Genomic DNA, 13987 nt, shown 5'->3' with positions numbered 1-13987 from the left:
CTTCGCTCGGCACACTTTACCGTTCCAATCGTAGTCCACGTGGATCGTTAAGTATGAAAAGGTTCAAAAAAAGAAAAAAATCGTGAAAAACTCATGTCGACCTTTTTCCATGTTGACCTTGTTCCTGTCAACCTTTTGTCCATGTCGACCTTTTGTCCATGTCGACATAAGGTGTGTCGACCAATTGGCGTCGACCTAAGGTGTGTCGACTTTTGTGCTGTCGACCTGGAGTCCGGATACCATTTGCTAACCCCTTATTGTAATTACATTAATAAGGGCCTTAAATAGTGTAAATCTAGGTGAAAATACACAGTGAAACATGCATAAACCGTCAGAAAAGTGGCGAGCCGCGGACTTCCTGTCCGGGCTGTGTGTGACGTCACATCCGCCCCACGTCCGATGTCCGGCTCCTCCAATTGCGCATGCGTTGTTTTCGTATAGCGGAAGCCCGTGTTGTCCTACGTGGCTGCTAAATTCATATCCTGTCTGGGCTGGTAATGACTGGACGGGATCCGTCGGCGGCCATTTTCCTAGTAGTTCAAAGTACATATTCCATGCCGCAGCCATATTTTTGGAGTCCGGAATGATAAGTTAGGAAATTTGCATAAGGGTTAATGTTCGTTCAGGTCCAGTTCATTGCTTATTCGTAAACTTGCTCCATGGCAGATATCCAATATGAAATAGGAGGATGGAAATAAGAATTAGAAGCATACTTCAAAAAAAGCACTAAGGTGTCTATATTTCAGTATTGACAGATAAGAAATACATGACAGAAAAAAAAAATATTTTTTAGTTTTAAATGGAAAAACGAAGGTGGTATAGATGAGAGAGGAGAACATAATAGAATGGAAAAAATTCATACATATCCATATAAATATATACATATATGCTAGACCAATTGATTTTTAGGGGATCACTAATAGAAGGTGGTGGAACGGTAAAATAAAGGTTAAGCTCAAGGAACGGCTGGGACCATACTTGGGATAAATATCCCCTACAGATGCATTTATGCAGTACAATCAGTCAGATAAATAGTAGGAAGACCTGTAGAGACCAGAAAGAAATATCTATATACACATATTCATTTAAGAGCATTCCTCCAAAATCCTTATGTTTACAATACCCAATCTTCCAAGGAGGTCTCCCATCCTTGTACTGGCCGGGCCCAACCCTGCTTAGCTTCCAAGATCAGACGGTGTTGGGCGGTCCCAGGATGGTATGATTGTAATGTGGAATCACGGAGATAGCCCATAGGTGTCTGTGTATATGAAGGATCCATAGCCTAAAAAATTCTTTTGGTCATTGGAAATTGGTAGATTCTATATCATATATGAAGAGCCCAGATGGATAGTACTACAGAGAGCAAAATGACAGTATGCCGTGTTTAAGGGTCAAGAAGGAAATAAATGAACCCGAGGTGTTCCAAAGTGGAACTCTCCTGTTACTCCATTTTAGAGTTACAGCACCTGGTCTCCCCTGGGGGTCCCCCCACCAGGTACTGGCCAGGCCCAAAACACTGCTTCGCTTCCAAGATCGGCCGGAGTTGGGCATGTCCAGTGTGGTATGGCTGTAAAACTCAGGAGATAGGAGTCCAGGTTACAACAAGGAAGGAAAAGAAAAAGTGAAAGGGAGGGCTTGCATTATAAGAAAGGTGCTATTTCGTACCCCTCATTGAAGCCATCTGGATGGAGAGTGTTCAATTCATAGATCCAGAACATCTCCCTCCTGGAAAGGAGGTTGGAGAGATCTCCTCCTCTTTCTCCCAAGGATACTAGTTCGATGCCTTTGTATGTTAATGTCTCAGGATCCGAGTTGTGGTATTGGTGGAAATGTCTTGATACCGCATGTGTTAGGACTTTGTTCTTTACATTTCTGATGTGTTCCTGAATGCGCAGTTTTAGGGCTCTTTTGGTTTTGCCAATGTACTTCATTTCACACGGGCATTCCAGAAGATATATCACTGATGGTGTATTACAGTTTATGAACTGTTTGATCCGATATTCTTTGTTGGTATTGGTGTTGTGGAAAGATTTCCTGTTTCGATGAAGATACTTGCAGATATTACATTTGCCACATTTGAAGCTACCTACACATTTTGGCATGGTGTTCCTTGCTTCAGGATTCCTAAGCATGCTGGGTGCCACAAGATCTTTTAGGCTCTGAAAACCAGTTTGGGTTCCTTGGTGAGATATTCCTTCAAGATGGGGTCCATTAACAAAATATGCCAGTGTTTCTTGAGTGTTTGCTTGATAAGGTTCTCATGCCTGTGTCCTCTTTCTTGTCCTTAGTTTTGTATTTCAAAAGATCTCCTCTTTCTATACTTTTTGTTCTAGCAGTGGCTCCTTCAAGGAGTTGTACAGGGTACCCCTTTTCCCTGAATCTTTCTCTGTAGACCTCAAGTTGTAGGTCTCTGTCTTCACTGTTCTTGCAGTTACATGTTATTCTATTAAACTGGGAGAATCGAATGTTGTCTTTCCACTGTTGTCGGTGATTGCTCCTGTAGTGCACATAGCTGTTCATGTCAACCTTCTTGATGAAGTTGCTCGTGATGACTTCATTACCTGAGTGTGTTAGGACCAGATCCAAGAATTCAATTCTTTCAGTATCATCTGTGGCAGTGAAGCTGAGATTCATGCTGTTATCTGAAATGTGTGTTAAAAATTCTTTAAAACTTGACTGGTCTCCTTCCCACACAATTAAAATGTCATCAATATAACGTTTATAAAAGATGATATTGGGCTGATACGGATTATTTGAGGTCAGGGAATTTTATTTTCTCCCTAAGATACATAAATCCCTGGACAATCCTCCGGGTAGACCCATAGTGGCGGGGATTGATTCCCTGACCTCACACCTCTCAGAGTATGTGGACGTGTTTTTAAGAAAATATGTGATGGAACTGCCGGCGTACCTGAAGGACACTACATCAGTCTTAAACCTGATGGAGAATTTTCAGTGGAAAGACACGTATAGATGGGTCACAATAGACGTGCAATCCTTATATACTTGCTTAGAGCACGACAAGGGGATTGAAGCCTGTAATGACTTCCTCAATAAGGACCACCTAATCACGGAGGACCACAGACTTTTTATATGTGAACTCATGGATTTTATACTAAAACACAATTATTTCAAGTTTTTAGATGGGTTTTATCTCCAGATCTGTGGAACAGCGATGGGGACTATCTTTGCACCAAGCTTCGCCAACCTTTTTATGGGACAATGGGAGAATAAATATGTTTTTACAAATAATCCGTATCAGCCCAATATCATCTTTTATAAACGTTATATTGATGACATTTTAATTGTGTGGGAAGGAGACCAGTCAAGTTTTAAAGAATTTTTTTTTTTTTAAATATGTTTATTAAGAAAGGGAAAAATACAAGTGTAACACACACGTTATACACAATATCGAAATAGTGACAGCAGTATCCATAACATATTCAATCTAAGAATGCGTAGGAATGTACAACATTATCTCCATATACAAGCAATCACGTACCTTATTAAGAGGACGATGTTTAAATGAGATCCCTATATTGTCAATCATATAGCTGGTGTTGATCAACCCAAAGTGACATCAACAATGTATTTATGCCAATTTAAGTGGGTGTTCTTAAAAGCAACAAAGTTGTGATTAGAAGGGTGGTGATCCTCTTATGAGTGTCTCTGTGTTGTACCATGTAGTAAGTTTGACTATTTTCCGCATGCTATCACATATTGGTTGTGGTAGAGTTACTACATAGGGTAGCCATATTTCAAAGAACTTGGAAGAGTTGGATTCCACTCTGAGAGAGCATTCAATCCAGTCCATTTGATATAGATGTGTCAGTCTAGGAAATAAAAGGGTTATGGGTATAGGAGTTTTGTGTATCCATTGAGATAGTATGGTCTTTTTTGAAGCTGCTGCAATTCTAGCTAATAGCAATTTATTGCCTGTGGATAATGCATTATGATCAGATTCATATTGATTCCAGAAGACCCAAAGTAAAGTTGGTGTGAGAGGTATATTTAAAATTGTTGTAATGTAATTACATACATCTTTCCAAAATAGTTGTATTATAGGACATGACCAAAGGCAATGAATGATGTCTGCTTCAGGTGAAGAGCATTTGAAGCAGTTGGAGTTATCAGAGATGCCCGTGAGGTATCTGAGACGAGGAGTATAATATGCCCTGTGTAGAATTTTTAAATGCATTTCAGCATAGGATGAGGATACTAAATATTTATTGAGTAATAAGTGCCACCGTATTATGGTCTGTAAAGGGATGCCTGGCAGAGTGGTCGACCATTTAGCCAGGCCTGTGGTTTGATCATCTAAGTCAATCTGGCGTCTGGTGTGTGCATAAATAATGGAAGTAGGATAGTCAGACTGAGGGCTTAAGCGTATTTGAGTGTCCAAGGGAAAGTTGTAATCTACTGGTCGTAGGCGTGTTATCAGTTGTGTTGCAAAGCTGCGGGTTTGAAAGTATGCGAACAGTGGAATGTGTAAGTTCGGGAATTTATGTTTCAATTGTGATAGGGTGAGTACTTCAGTACAAGTAACATTTAGGAATTGGTACACTAATCGTAGACCTTGAGAGTACCAAGTCTTGATAATTACATCTGTGTCTCCGCCTTGAAAGTTTGGGTTATGTAGAAGTGGTTGGAGTAGGGAGCAGGTAGTTGTTAGTCCTTTGCGCTTTCTAAGTTGTTGCCATGCTTTATACGGAGCGAGCAGCAAGGGGTTCGAGTGGATGTATGTCAGCGTAGTGGGGTCTGGGAAGTGTAACATAGTAGACAAAGTGCCATAGGGTAGCATAAGTTGTTCTAGGGATGTGTTAGTGTAGCTAGAGGAATCTCTTACCCAATCCAGGGCATATCTGTAATTAGCGGCTAAAGAATAGTCTTCTGGGCACGGTAAATTCATACCACCCAGCGTAGTCTGTTGTTTCAATTTGAAAAGGGCTATACGTGGTCGCTTATTTGTCCAAATGAAGGCGTTAAGGGCCTTATTAATTGTTTTGACATCTCGTTTGGTCATAAGGAGTGGGAGCATTTGGATCGGGTATAGTAAACGTGGGAAGGAGATCATTTTATATAAGTGGCATCTACCTATGTAAGAGATTGGTAAGTTTTGCCAGCGTGTAAAGTCTTCAATCATTTTGTTAATGGCGCGTGAAAAGTTCAGTGGATATAATTCGGCTAGGTTGGGTGAAAAGCGCAAGCCCAGGTATGTTATAAAACCATTCGCCCATTTAAAGGGGAATCTGGAGCCCCAATTTTGTGTGGCCTTGGGTCCAAGAGCTAGAGCTTCTGTTTTATCAAAATTGATTAAAAAGCCCGAGATCAAGTGGAAATCATGAAGTGTGGTCAGTAAAGAAGGAAACGCCTTTATGGGGTCACTAAAATACAATAATAGGTCATCCGCAAAGACCGATACCTTCACTGGTTGAGTACCAATTTTTATTCCTTCGCATGCCACAGTGTGCATACAGGTGCGTATCAGTGGGTCTAGAGCTAGGTTGAAAAGTAAGGGAGAGAGGGGGCATCCTTGGCGTGTGCCTCTATGTAAAGAGAAGGCTGGTGTGTTCAATCCATTAATGGTTAGATGGGCTTGCGGATCAGAGTAAAGCATACTGAAGACTTTAGTGAATTCCTCACCGAATTGTTGAATGTGTAAAATTCTAAGTAGGTGTGCCCAAGACACACGGTCAAACGCTTTATCGGCGTCACAGCTGACCACAAGTGCTTTGGATGTTTTGGAGTCCTTTACACTATGTATTGCTGCTATTAAGGTTCGTACATTGTGTACTGATGTTCTAGTTTTAACAAACCCCGTTTGAGCTGGATGTAGTATACGCATTAATATCGGTTGGAGACGGGCGGCCAGTAATTTGGTAAATAGTATTAGGTCTTGGTTGAGTAGGGATATGGGTCTATAGGACTGGACATATGTAGGGTCTTTACCCGGCTTAGGGAATACTACTATTCTAGCTTCAGTGAATCTCAGGGGTGGAGGGGATCCGTTCAACAGTGCATTAAACAATGTCAATAAGTATGGTGTTATGTGGGGAGCTAGCATTTTATAATATACTGCTCCAAACCCATCCGGGCCTGGTGATTTCCCATTATAAAGTGATTTAATCAAGAACAGTAGCTCTGTGTCTGTCACAGGGCATGTCAGTGATTCTCGTTCTTCCTCCGTTAGTGTGGGTAAGTCAGCTGTTTCCAGAAACTTCATGCCCTCCGTGGGGCTGTCCATAGGTGCCGCGTATAAATTTGTATAGTATTGTAGGAAGGTTTTTGACATTGTTCGTGTGTCCATAGTTGAGGAAGTTGAGTCGGTGTGTAAACTAGTTATACGGGAGGGGGCAGTAGATGATCTCACTAAATTGGCTAATAGTTTACCCGATTTATTACCCCCCCGGAAGAATTTGTTTCTCCGTATATCATAAGAGAAACTGGCTCTCTTGGTGCAAAGTGCGTCATACAGATGTTTCGCATCAGTGTAACTTTGTCTGTTTTCTGGAGAATCATTTAATGTCATTGTATTATATGCTGTAGTTAAAGCCTTGCTCAGGTCACACAGCTGAGTATTCAATTGTTTGCGCTTTCTGGAAATGTATTCTAATATTTGTCCACGAACTACTGGTTTGGAAGCCGACCAAAATAAATTAATGTCATTCTCATGAATCTTATTATCCTCCGTGTAATTAATGAAGGCTCTGGTAAGAAATTGGCTAAAATCCTCTGAGGTTTCCAGATAATCAGGGAAACGCCAATTATAAGATCTAGGTAGGGGGGTATCTAGTGTGATTGATAACCAAATTGGGGCATGATCCGAGAGTGAGATCGGTTCAATTTCAGTATCCACTACATGATGTAAAAGAGAGTCAGTGATTAGCCAATAGTCTATTCTAGAAGAGGAATGGTGTGGGTGGGAGTAGAATGTGTATTCCCTAGCTTCAGGGTTGCGAATTCTCCAGGGGTCGGATAGTCGTAAGGAAGAGGTTAGTAATGAGAGTGAGGGTGGTGTGGTTATTGTAGGTGTTCCGGATATAGATGTTTTATCTAGGCCAGCTGACTGTACACAGTTGAAATCTCCTCCCATAATAATTTCTCCTTCTGCCCAACCTTGCAAATTTTCGTAAATATCAGAAAAAAAAGATGTATTAGGGCCATTAGGGGCATATATATTGGCTACCGTGTAGAGCGTATTCAGTATTTTTATTTTCAAGAATAAGAATCTGCCTTTTTGGTCGGCCAGACTATCTAGGATAGTGGCAGGGAGTGATCTATTGAGAATAGTTAGTACTCCTCTACGTTTAGATGTATAAGAAGCTGTTCTATACTCACCCACCCAAACATCCCGCAGTACATTAGGATCTGTTTTTCGCCAGTGAGTTTCCTGCAATAATACTATATCAGGCTTCAATCGTTTCAAATAGGTAAGGACCTTTTTCCGTTTGATGGGGGTATTAAGTCCATCTACATTCCAAGATACTAGCCTAAATCGTGATTGCACTATTGTGGGAGGGTCCTGGGTCGACAGCATTTAGCCGATACCAACCCTAGGCCAACCACGGGGAATATTATACCACAGCTGTCGATCCCAGTCTGTCCCAGCGAGCAGACCGATATGGATCATTAGTGAGAGATGATAAGTGGAAATCAACGCATACATTCCCATCGCTATACATATACCATGTGTGTGTACAGTATCAACATTATGAACCAAGTTGCCAAACCATTTTAACTTTTTGGGAACCCATGTGTCCTATTTAGCAATAGCAATCTCCAAGTGGAGAGCAGTAAAACATTTGAGGAGGGTGTCCTCCAACCTATTCGCCAAGGGCACCATATTTCAGAATAATATGGCAAAAGATAAGAATAGTGGGTGGGGGGAAGGTAAGAAAACAAACTAAGGATTGTCGGAGACAATTCTAGGGGGGAAAAGATGCACGAAAAGAAAAATATAAGATACATTCTATTCATCTTATCAAACAAGAAGGTGTTACTGGACTTAAACATGAATGGGTCAAGCATTGAGGACGATCAACCCACTCAGGAAGGATATGTAAAGTCAGTCGGCATCATCTGTACCCGATAGAGGAGCTGCATCTAAAGAGTTCACGAAATTTCTGGCCTCTTGTGCAGTTTCAAAAAAATGGATTTTTCCACCATAGGTGATTCTCAGCTTGGCCGGATACAGCAACGCAAATCTGTGGCCCATCTCGAAGAGACGTTTGCAAATAGGTGAGAATTCTCGTCTTCTTGCTGCAACTAAATATGAAAAGTCTTGGAACAATAGAAGTCTGGAGTCTTGGTACCTGAGATCCGTATACTTCCTATACGCCTCCAGCAATCGGACTTTATCGGCATAGTTGAGAATTCTCATGATGACCGGCCTGGGTCTATCTCTGCCGGACTGGCGATCAGGACCGATCCGATGAACACGTTCCACTAGAATGGAACCCGTGGCAGAGACGCATCCCAGCTCTCTAGGCAGCCATTGGGAGACCAGAGTCATGAGTTCTGAGAATTTCACCGCTTCTGGCAAACCCACTAGACGTACATTGTTTCTTCTATTCCGATTTTCCAAATCTTCTAATTTGTCTTGTAATGACACCATTAGCTTGTCATGTTCTATCTGGGTTGTTTTAGCTGTTGACAAATCGTCCTCTAGATCCGAAATTCGCTGCTCTGCCTCGGAGATACGTTGATCATGGGCTGTGAGTTGTGCAAGTGCTGAATCTAAAGAGGTTTTCAGGGGTGCTAGTTTTTGATCTAGCAAGGATGAGAGTATATTTGTAATTTCAGTCGTGTTGAAGGATTTGGAGGGATCCATAATTGGTGCGGATTGCCCCCGAGGACTAGACCCTTGGCTATATGTTGGGGAGACAGGGGCACTGTTAGCGGGATTCTCACGATTTTTGCATTTACCCGACTGGGTACCCCTTGGGTTACGTAATGACTTAGACATGAATTTGTCCATAGCAATAACAGACTCACTCAAATACGCACTTCTAGCCCTCAAGCTGTAGGGGGTGCTTCCTCTCAGTGTTCCTCTCCTTCTTCTCTCCTTTCCTCTTCTCACCCCTCTTTTCCCCTTCCTTTTTGGTATATGTGGGGATAGAGATGTGTGATATCAGAGGGGGGGGGGGGGGTCGGATGAGGGAGGGTGTGTGCGGTTGCTGGTGTACTAGTTTCAAGCTGATCAGCACATAAGGTCTCAATATAAAAGGCCCTTCAGTGGGTGATGTTTTGGCCTACGCTGAGGCTATAGGTGTTGCTGTCCTGTGTACCCCTTGCCTATTATAAGGTAGGCACTGTATTCGGCTCACCCCGCTGGGACCCCCCAGTTTGCAGAACTGCTTTTGTACTTACGGGGCCCAGCAGGAGAGACTTATCTGAGATGAGGTAGAGGGGAGCTGCAGATGGGTGCCCAGTGTAGCCGTCGGTCGTCCTGCGGTCCGTCCCACTCTAGGAGGTCCTGCGTCTCTAGGTAGTGTAAGCAGTCAGCGGGTGTCGAGGGGGGCTCCCAGCCGCGGCCAGCGGCAGCGCGGGTGAAGACGGAGCAGGAGGGAGCTGTGCCGGTGTGTTCCCGTGCAGCCGCCGGGCGTCTCGCGCTCCCGCCTCGCGTCAGGAGGCCCAGCGTCTCTGGTCAGTGCAGGGCAGCAGCGGGTGTCTAGGCAGGTCTTCCAGCCGCGGTCAGCGGCAACGTAGGTGCCCGATGTCCCTGTGTTTCCTTCAGCCCGGCCCGGGAGTCCCTGAAGCCACCACCGGTGTAGGTTACAAATCAAGGCCCCGGCTTTTGTTCCTCTCGTAGGCCGCAATCCGCGGGAGCAGTTAAAACTGCTCCCCGATTCCGCGGCTCGAGTAGGGGTGTTACAGTAGTAGCAAGAGAGACAGAGGGGCTAATTAGGGTCGCTGTAAGGCCCTGAGGTGGGTTATTTAATCTTAGAAATGCCCCGTTTTGTAGGAGTTCAGTTGATGTGCATCTGTCTCCCTCTGGAAAATATTTTTTAACCTCGTTTTAAAGAATTTTTAACACGCATTTCGGATAACAGCATGAATCTCAGCTTCACTGCCACAGATGATACTGAAAATAAGATTTTATACCTACCGGTAAATCTTTTTCTCGTAGTCCGTAGAGGATGCTGGGGACTCCGTAAGGACCATGGGGATAGATGGGCTCCGCAGGAGACATGGGCACTTTAAGAAAGACTTTAGGTATGGGTGTGCACTGGCTCCTCCCTCTATGCCCCTCCTCCAGACCTCAGTTAGAGAAACTGTGCCCAGAGGAGACAGACAGTACGAGGAAAGGATTTTTGTTAATCCAAGGGCAAGATTCATACCAGCCACACCAATCACACCGTATAACTTGTGATATACTAACCAGTTAACAGTATGAAAACAATATAGCATCAGTCCAAGACCGATTAAAACTATAACATAACCCTTATGTAAGCAAAACTATATACAAGTCTTGCAGAAGTAGACCGCACTTGGGACGGGCGCCCAGCATCCTCTACGGACTACGAGAAAAAAAATTTACTGGTAGGTTTAAAATCTTATTTTCTCTTACGTCCTAGAGGATGCTGGGGACTCCGTAAGGACCATGGGGATTATACCAAAGCTCCCAAACGGGCGGGAGAGTGCGGATGACTCTGCAGCACCGATTGAGCAAACAGGAGGTCCTCCTCAGCCAGGGTATCAAACTTATAGAACTTTGCAAAGTTTGAACCCGACCAAGTAGCAGCTCGGCATAGTTGTAGTGCCGAGACCACTCGGGCAGCCGCCCAAGACGAGCCCATCTTCCTAGTGGAATGTTCCTTGACCGATTTTGGTAACAGCAATCCAGCCGTAGAATGCGCCTGCTGAATCGTGTTAGAGATCCAGCGAGCAATAGTCTGCTTTGAAGCAGGGGCGCCAACCTTGTTGGCTGCATATAAGACAAACAGTGCTTCTGTTTTTCTGACTCTAGCCGTTCTAGCCACGTAAATTTTCAAAGCCCTGACTACCTCAAGGGACTCGGAATCCTCCAAGTCTCGCGTAGCCACAGGCACCACAATAGGTTGGTTCATATAAAAAGATGACACCACCTTAGGCAAGAATTGAGGACGGGTCCGCAATTCCGCTCTATCCATATGGAAAACCAGATAGGGGCTTTTATGAGACAAAGCCGCCAATTCCGACACTCGCCTAGCCGAAACCAAGGCTAATAACATGACCACCTTCCAAGTGAGATATTTTAACTCCACCATTTGAAGTGGTCCAAACCAGTGCGACTTAAGGAAACTCAACACCATGTTAAGGTCCGAAGGCGCCACCGGAGGTATAAAAGGAGGCTGAATATGCAGCACTCCCTTCACAAAAGTCTGTACTTCTGGGAAAGAAGCCAATTCTTTTTGAAAGAAAATGGATAAGGCCGAAATCTGAACCTTAATGGAGCCTAATTTTAGGCCTAAATTCACTCCAGTCTGTAGGAAGTGAAGGAAACGGCCCAGATGGAATTCTTCCGTAGGAGCATTCCTGGCCTCATACCAAGAAACATATTTTCGCCATATACGGTGATAATGTTTAGCTGTCACATCCTTCCTAGCCTTTATCAGCGTAGGAATGACCTCATCTGGAATGCCTTTTTCCGCTAGGATCCTGCGTTCAACCGCCATGCCATCAAACGCAGCCGCGGTAAGTCTTGGAACAGACAGGGCCACTGTTGCAACAGGTCCTGTCGTAGAGGAAGAGGCCACGGATCTTCTGTGAGCATTTCCAGCAGATCCGGATACCAGGTCCTTCGTGGCCAATCTGGAACAATGAGAATTGTTCTCACTCCTCTTTTTCTTATTATTCTCAACACCTTGGGTATGAGAGGAAGAGGTGGAAACACATAGACCGACTGGAACACCCACGGTGTCACTAGGGCATCTACAGCTACCGCCTGAGGGTCTTTTGATCTGGCGCAATACCTCTGTAGCTTTTTGTTGAGGCGGGACGCCATCATGTCTATCTGGGGCAGTCCCCACTGACTTGCAATCTGTGCGAAGACTTCCTGATGAAGTCCCCACTCTCCTGGATGCAGGTCGTGTCTGCTGAGGAAGTCTACTTCCCAGTTGTCCACTCCCGGAATGAACACTGCTGACAGTGCGCTTACATGATTTTCCACCCAGCGAAGAATCCTGGTGGCTTCCGCCATTGCCACTCTGCTCCTTGTGCCGCCTTGGCGGTTTACATGAGCCACTGCGGTGATGTCTGACTGGATCAGAACTGGTTGGTCGCGAAGTAAGGTCTCCGCTTGACGTAGGGCATTGCATATGGCCCTCAGTTCCAGGATGTTGATGTGAAGACAAGTCTCTTGACTTGACCAAAGACCTTTGAAAGTTTCTTCCCTGTGTGACTGCTCCCCAACCTCGGAGGCTCGCGTCCGTGGTCACCAGGATCCAGTCCTGAATGCCGAACCTGCGGCCTTCTAGAAGGTGAGCACTCTGCAGCCACCACAGGAGAGATACCCTGGCTCTGGGGGACAAGGTGATCAACTGATGAATTTGTAGATGTGACCCGGACCACTTGTCCAGTAGGTCCCATTGGAAAGTCCTCGCATGGAACCTGCCGAAGGGAATGGCTTCGTATGATGCCACCATCTTTCCCAGGACTCGAGTGCAGTGATGCACTGACACCTGTTTTGGCTTCAATAGGTTCCTGACCAGAGTCATGAGCTCCTGAGCTTTTTCTATCGGAAGATAAACCCTTTTCTGGTCTGTATCCAGAATCATGCCCAAGAAGGTCAGACGAGTTGTAGGAACCAACTGCGACTTCGGGATAATGAGAATCCAGCCGTGTTGCTGTAACACCTTCAGTGTGTCAGGGCCTGGTGTTTTTGTGAATCCGTTAATCCTGGACCAACCAAAGGTGTAGGTGCTGGGGTATGATGAAAGCAGGGAGGACGAAGAAAGTTCTGTTTCATATATTTATTGTAAGCAACAATTCCAGTAAAGAGTTAAATGACAAACTATTAATCACCATATATAAACTGACGTATTGCATAAAGTGATAGAAATGATAAGCAGGAACAATCTTAAAGATACATTGAGGAAATGTTCATAGAACTGAGTTTTAAGCAGGCTTGTGAATGAATGATGAATTGTCCAAAAGAAACAAGATTTGATGCTGAACTGTAAAGTGTGTTAACTGGATAATGCAGACATAAATAAGTAACTGTAGAGATTTGTAATAAAGTTTAGAGATTTAACTGAAAGGCTGTGAAGAATTGTCCTTGATTGTAGCAACACAGAAAATACAGTACTGAAATGGGTTACTTGCGAGTTTTGAAGATCACTGTGAAACTGCAGCAGACGACAATGGTGATGAATGGGTTAAGTTTAGAGCAGAGCAAACGAATAGCTGATGTTAGTAGAATCCTCCAAAGTCTGTGTGGTTGAAGCAGGCAGACAGGGTAACCTCTTGCAAGACTCTGGGAATCCACTTTTTTGCCACTGGGAGAGTGATTGACTGACAGCACAGCAGGGAGCTGGAGGATCTTTAGCAGTGAAGGCTGCAGACGGACCTCTGGGAGCGGAGGCGATATCTGGACCACGAGAATCACACAGGAATGCACGGAGAGAGCACAGAGCTAGGGCATAGAGTAGATACAACAAAGCACTGGCCCAGAGTAGCATAATCCCAGCCTACTTAAAGGCAGCACAAGCACGGGATTGGCTTACACTTACCCACAGGTGTTTTCACAAGTGCTCTGTATTGCTTATTTAGTCTCCAACATGGCCGCCTCCTATACTGCAGACACACAGCGGTGCCTTTGGCCATTTGGTCCCCGCACTCCCAGATCCTGCATCACCTGTGCCACTGATCACGCCGCGTCCCCACACGGCCGCACAGCACCGCGAGCAACCGCACCGGCAACGGATGAACTCCAGAACCCGCAGAGGTGAGAGATCGGTTCGTGACAGTACCCCCCGCCTTTAAGGGTGGTCTCCGGACACCTTTG

The 13987-nt window shown here is 44.6% G+C and overlaps 1 pseudogene; it reads right to left on the bottom strand.

Moving 5' to 3' along the window:
* Window positions 1–1111: 1111 nt before the first annotated feature.
* On the bottom strand, window positions 1112–1230 carry LOC134937442 (5S ribosomal RNA; annotated as a pseudogene).
* Window positions 1231–13987: the final 12757 nt, after the last annotated feature.

Source organism: Pseudophryne corroboree, chromosome 6 (assembly GCF_028390025.1).
Source record: "Pseudophryne corroboree isolate aPseCor3 chromosome 6, aPseCor3.hap2, whole genome shotgun sequence".
Classification (NCBI taxonomy): domain Eukaryota; kingdom Metazoa; phylum Chordata; class Amphibia; order Anura; family Myobatrachidae; genus Pseudophryne; species Pseudophryne corroboree.
Note: the sequence above shows the minus strand (reverse complement) of the source record. Positions and strands in the feature narration are given on the sequence as shown.